Source organism: Cricetulus griseus, chromosome X (assembly GCF_003668045.3).
Source record: "Cricetulus griseus strain 17A/GY chromosome X, alternate assembly CriGri-PICRH-1.0, whole genome shotgun sequence".
In the NCBI taxonomy this organism is placed as follows: domain Eukaryota; kingdom Metazoa; phylum Chordata; class Mammalia; order Rodentia; family Cricetidae; genus Cricetulus; species Cricetulus griseus.
In genome coordinates, this window is record NC_048604.1 from 26,595,859 (window position 1) to 26,601,630 (window position 5,772).

Sequence of the window (5,772 nt, forward strand, 5' to 3'; positions counted from 1 at the left end):
CTACAGCTCATAAACACCTTCAGCAAAGTAGCAGGATACAAAATTAACCCAAAAAAAATCAGTAGCTCTACTACATACAGATGATAAATCCAATTAGAAAGAAATCAGAGAAACATCACCTTTCACAATATCCACAAGTAACATAAAATATCTTGGGGTAACTCTAACCAAAAAAGTGAAAGACCTGAACAGTAAGAACTTTGAGTCTTTAAAGAAAGAAGTTAAAGAAGATACCAGAAAATGGAAAGATCTCCCATGCTCTTGGATAGGTAGAATCAACATAGTAAAAATGGCAATCTTGCCAAAAGTAATCTACAGATTCTACACAATCCACATGAAAATCCCAACACAGTTCTTCAAAGACGTTGAAAGAATAATACTCAACATTATATGGGGAATCAAAAAACCCAGGATAGCCAAAACAACTCTGTACAGTAAAGGGTCTTCTGGAGGCATCACCATCCCTGACTTCCAGCTCTATTATGGAGCCATAGTTCTGAAAACAGTTTGGTATTAGCACAAAAATAGACAGACCAATGGAATCGAATTGAAAATCTCGATATTAGACCACACACCTATGAACACCTGATTCTGGACAAAGATGCTAAATCTATACAATGGAAAAAAGATAGCATCTTCAACAAATGGTGCTGGTACAACTGGATTTGGACATGCAGAGGAATGCAGATAGATCCATATCTGTCACCATGCACAAAACTTAAGTCCAAATGGATCAAAGAACTCAACATAAATCCAGCCACACTGAATCTTCTAGAAGAGAAAGTGGGAGATACCTTTGGACATATTGGTATAGGAGACTGCTTCCTGAACTTAACACCAGTAGCACAGGTATTGAGATCTGCAGTTAATAAATGGGACCTCCTGAAACTGAGAAGCTTCTATAAGGCAAAGGACACAGCCAGTAAGACAAAAATGACAGCCCATAATATGGGAAAATATCTTCACCAACCCCACATCTAACAGAGGGTTGATTTCCAAAATATACAATGAACTCAAGAAGCTAGCCACCAAAACACCAATCAATGAAATTAAAAAGTGGGGCGCAGAACTAGAGAATTCTCAACAGAGGAATCTGAAACGGCTGAAAGAAACTTAAGAAAGTGCTCAAAATCCTTGGCCATCAGAGAAATGCAACTCAAAACAACTCTGAGATACCATCTTACACCAGCCAGAATGGCTAAAATCAAAAACACCCATGACAATCTATGCTGGAGAGGATGTGGGGACAAAGGAGCACTCCTCCATTGCTGGTGGGAGTGCAAACTTGTAAGACAACTCTGAAAATCAGTATGGCAGTTGCTCAGGAAAATGGGAATCAGTCTACCTCAAGATCCAGCAATTCCTCTCTTGGGCATATACCCTAATAATGCATGTTCATACAACAAGGACATATGTTCAACCTTGTTCATTGCAGCGTTGTTCATAATAGCCAGAACCTGGAAGCAACCTAGATGCCCCTCAACTGAAGAATGGATTGAGAAAATGTGGTACATTTATATAATGGAGTACTACTCAGCAGAAAAAAGCAATGGAATCTTGAAATTCGCAGGCAAATGGATGGAACTAGAAGAAACCATCCTGAGTGAGATATCCCCATCAGAAAAAGACAAACATGGTATGTACTCACTCATATATGAATTTTAGACATAGAACAAAGGATTACCATCCTACAATCCTCTTCACCAAAGGAACTAGGAAACACGATTCACTCTAAGACAAAAATGCATGTTCCCCGGAGAATGGGACGGGACAGGATCTCCTAAGCTAATTGGGAGCATGAGGGTAGGGGAGAGGGAGCTGGCAGAATGTGAAGAGGAGAAGAGGAGGGGAGAGGAGGAAATGGAGGAGCAGCAAGTTTGAGTTGGGGGAAGAATAGAGGAGAGCAGGATGAGAGATATCATAACAGAGGGAGCCATTATAGGTCCAAAGAGTGATCTGGCACTAGGGAGAATTCCAGAGATCTACAAGGATGACACCAACTGACAATCTAGGCAATGCTACCCTAAATGACCTTCCCCTATAATGAGACTGATGACTATTTTATATGCCATCCTAGAGCCCTCATCTAGTGGCTGATGGAAACAGAGGCAGACACCCACAGCTAGACACTGAACTGAAGTCTGGAACCCATTTGTAGAGAGGGAGAAATGAAGATCAAGGTTTGGGGACCAGCCTTTGAGTCCCACAGAAACAGCTGACCTGAACAAGGGAAGCAATGCTATCTGGGAGGCCATCACGGGACTGATCCTGACCCCTGAAAGTGGATTTCAACGAGGAGGCCTGGGAACCCTATGGGGCCTCTGGTAGTCGATCAATATTTTTCCCTGGTGTAAGAAGGGACTCAAGAGCCCATCCCAAGTGAAGGGATGCTCTCTCATCTTGGACACATGGGAGATAGCCTAGGGAAGCCCCAGGAATGATGTAGAATTTGGGGAGCCCACATGGAGGGCCCTACCCTCCATGGGGAGCAGAGGGGGGAGAGGGCAGGATGGGTGTTGGGGGGAGGGGGGAAAGGAGAAGGGTTTGACATGTGAAATTGTAATTTTGTAAAAATTAAATAAAAAAACAGAAAAAGAAAAAAGTCTTTGATGGGAAGGGGACTAGCAGCCTCTTGAGTTGAGTTAGTATTTGAGTTCTGGATCTAGCCATTGCTGACACTTTCCCTGGAAGACTCAGTTATGTCATGTAATAAATTACATTTTATTAAAAAAATCATAAGGACAATGTTACAAAGCTGATAAAATACACAGAAATTATTTTAATAATAATAGTATAGATAGTAATGATATCAATAAAAGTGACTACAGCATAAAAATAAAAGCAATAAACAAAAGAATAACTGTGATGATGGTGACTAATCTAACTATAGCAATATTAACCTCATATGTCAATGATTATAAATAAACTGTTAAAATGGTAAACATTATTAGAGTAGATTAAAAATGAAGACTTCACTATACATTCATTTCATGTATGCACCATAACTCTTATATACACACAGTTTAAAAATAGATATAAAAAGTTAAAAGTTTAAAAATTGTCTTTAAAAGATAGCTACAAGTAAGTAAGATGGAGGCTAGAGCAATGGCTCAGTGGTTAAGATCATTGGTTGCTCTTTCAGAGGACCTAAGTTCAATACCCAGCTTTACATGGTGGCTCACAACCATCTGTAACTCTAGTTACTGGGAATGTATTTCCCTCTTCTGGCATATGATGTACAGACATGCATGAAAGCAAATACTCATACACATAAAATATAAATAAATCTTTTTAAAAATAAGTAAATGTACAGAGATGAATATATTATGAAAATGCCTACATAATGATAAAAGACTCAATCTCAGAAGATATGAAAGCAGTTAATGTGTGCACTTAAAAGTAGAGCCTCAAAATACGAAAGACTGTACTGATAGAACTTCAAGGAGAAATAGATAAGTTACCATCATTGCTGAGTTTATCACTCTTCTATCAGAAGTAGACAGATCCACTAGGCCTAAATTAGTAAGGTCATAGTTGAACTCAACATCACTATCTTAGAATCATAAAATTGATATTTATAGATGACTTCCTCTAACGACAGTCTAATAACACTCAAATACACATGGTACTTCAAGACAGACCATATTCTAGACTACCAAAAACACTTTAACAAATTTAAAGAACAGAAGTAATCCAAGTTCCATGTTGTGGCACACGCTTTTAATCCCAGCACTTGAAAGGCAGAGGCAAGGAGATTCTGAGTATGAGGCCAGACTGGTCTACAGAGTAACTTTCAGGATAGCCAGGACTACACTGAGAAACCATGTCTTGAAAAAACAAACAAAAAACTCACTGAAGCTGAAGAAGTAATACAGTGTCTACTTTCAGGATACTCGGGAATTATATGAAAGAAACCTAAAACAGAAAGACAGGTAAAAATATCTTCCAGATCTCCAATTGTTTGTATGCTAATACAAAATAAGTAAAACAAAACCAAAGCAATAAACTAATACATGGAATTTACAATTAAGTCACTTACTCACATATTAAAAATGTCCAACAAAACCCCTGAATAGGTGTTATTTCCAAGAGTTAAGTTAGGATATGACATTAAAATATTTATTTTATAAAAGCAAAACATTTATGTTACACAGTGAAAGCAAAAGCACTATTTATAGGGACAGTCATAGCTCCAGCTTAATATTTCTAGAGAACAAGAAAGATCTAAGACTAAATATCTGATGAAATCAGAAGCAGTACCATGATTGACTCCATGTAAGCAGAAGAAAAGATACACTAAAGATTGACTAAAAGTCACTGAAATTGAAAGTAGGAAATCTATAGCAAAACAAGTGAACCCTAAAGCTAATTTTCAGAAGATCAACAAAAGCTGTATGATTCTAGCCAAGATAATTAACAAAAAGAACAGAGAATAGATAATATCAGAAAATAAGGATATAGCATTACTGTAGAACATGAACATAAGAAGACAATAAACTAGTACTATTGATAACTTAAAGCCTGACAGCTTGATAATGTTGATGAAATGGAGCAGTTACTGCATTACTTAATCTACTTGAACTCACCAAAAAGTAACAAGTAATCTGGTGAGCTTGGTATCTACTGAACAATTAATTCAATATGAATAACACATCCAAGTAGAAAGCTCTGGTCCAGATGGGTTCACTGGTGAATTTTACTAATCATTTAAAGAAGAAATAATACCAACCCTTTACAGTATCTTTCAGATGACCAAAGAAGATAAAGGAATGCATTTTCCTTTTTTGAGATCATCAGTCCCCAACAAAAAAACTGTCGAAGACTATGAGAAGAGACTAATTCAGTCAGAGAGATGGTAATGTCCAACAGCAAGAAGGCTTAGAGAGTTGCTTGCTACATAGTGTGATCTTACTGAAAGAACTTCTCTTATACAGTAGAAGACTATTTGGGACAACCTTAATTAGAGTTGCCAAAATTTGAAATTAAGCAATCGAATTGCTCAATAAACCATGTACATCCAAACTGTGAAATTATTTTTCATCACTAAAGAATGAGGTATCAAGCAATGCAAACATGGAGGAAACTCCAATCCACATTACTAAGTGAAAGAAGCCAATGTGAAAAGCTTATGCGCCTTGTGAATCCAAACACATGACATTCTGGAAAAGGAAAAGCCATAGAAATAGTATCAAGATCAGTGGTTTCTAGTGGGTGTTGTGTAGGGGGAATGAATAATCAGAGAACAGAGGAATTTTAGGCGGTGAAACTATTCTGGTACAAGGTACTGATAAAAGGGAAGGTTTGTGTGTGGTGGGGGACAGGCAGTCTAAGAACATGTTGCGTTATAGCTGAGTTTTGGTATGAGCCTAAATACTGCTCTATAAAGTCTATTGGTTAAAAATTGAACCTATTCATTGTTTAGCATTTGAGAATATGTACAGCAGTACAAATGAAAATTACCTTTAATTCCTTTTGGAAGTATTTTATGTCTAAGTAGTCAGTCTTTTCTTCTTACTCCTCATCCTCCTCCCTCCTGCTTTCTTTTTATCACACATGCATATGCATATCATTGGCTTCATACAATAAATGTTCTGTTTAATGCTCATACTATGTCATATGTGCTCAGAGAGAATAGTCATCATAGACTATTATGGACCCAGGACGACAGAGGATCTCTTCAACATGTTTCCATGATTGTTAAGGCAGGACAATTTATTTTATCTGCCTATCTATCTATCTATCTATCTATCTATCTATCTATCTATCTATCCA